Source organism: Panicum virgatum, chromosome 9N, assembly GCF_016808335.1.
Source record: "Panicum virgatum strain AP13 chromosome 9N, P.virgatum_v5, whole genome shotgun sequence".
Taxonomy (NCBI): Eukaryota; Viridiplantae; Streptophyta; class Magnoliopsida; order Poales; family Poaceae; genus Panicum; species Panicum virgatum.
Window position 1 is genome coordinate 41,639,807 of NC_053153.1, and position 1,036 is coordinate 41,640,842.

The 1,036-nt window shown below is 51.2% G+C and overlaps 1 non-coding gene across 1 annotated transcript; it reads right to left on the reverse strand.

Moving 5' to 3' along the window:
* Positions 1-589: 589 nt before the first annotated feature.
* Positions 590-696, reverse strand: LOC120693612. Its single transcript, XR_005683071.1, has one exon. It is a non-coding gene; the product is annotated as a small nucleolar RNA R71 (small nucleolar RNA).
* Positions 697-1,036: the final 340 nt, after the last annotated feature.

The following is a 1,036-nucleotide window of genomic DNA, read 5'->3' on the forward strand; positions in this document are numbered from 1 at the left end:
GATAGTTTGATAAACTCTACTAGTTTGTCGCCGCTAACCCTAGCGGGCTTACCACTGCTCTCTCCATCTTTTGATCGATGCAGAGTAGTACATGACCGGTTTCGACCTACCAAGTAACTTCCACCCAAATCCAGAAAGAATTGTGAGACGCCGCATCGTCCCACCTCAGAAGAGACTCACTTGGCCTATCAGTTCACCCTCCACTCCAGCATCCTCATCGATGGCTCAGAAGATTCTCCATCAGTTCTCTGCCCCGTCCAGCAGCCACATTCCTACTGGACTGAACGCCAACCAAGCCGGCAATGATGGCTTTGAGCTGAAGACTGGACTCGTGAACATGGTCCAAGCAAGTCCGTTCTGCGGAAAGGTATCCGAGGATGCCAATGCCCATCTCCAGAACTTCCTGGAGGTGAGTAACACCATCAACCCCGGAGGAACTACTCTGGATGACGTCCGTCTTCGCCTGTTCCCGTTCTCACTACTCGGGAAGGCCAAGACATGGTTCTACTCGAACAAGGAAGCTTTCACGACATGGGAAGCTTGTTCAAATGCATTCCTAGCCAAGTACTTTCTAGTAGGCAAGACCAATGCCCTCCGGAACAGGATCACCGGAATTCAGCAATTGCCAGATGAGACCATCCCAGAAGTCTGGGAGCGTCTCCAGGAGTACATACAAGCCTGCCCACACCACGGCATAGAAGAATGGCTGATCATTCAGAACTTCTTCCATGGCTTGAATCAGCAAGCCCAGGACCACATTGATGCAGCAACAGGTGGTTCCTTCCTTTTTCTTGACGTTGCGGGAGTAAAGGCGCTGATTGACAAGATAACTTCCAACCAAAGTTGGAAAGGAGAAAGGCAGCCAGCCCGTCCCAGCGGTGTGCATCAGATCGACACAGTCGACATGTTAGCTGCCAAGTTGGAACTTCTAATGAAGAAGCTGGAAACTCCGCACCAGGAGGTTAATCAAGTTTCGGAGTCTCGTATGACATGTGAAACATGTGGCGAGACTGGGCACTCGGTCACTTCATGCCCC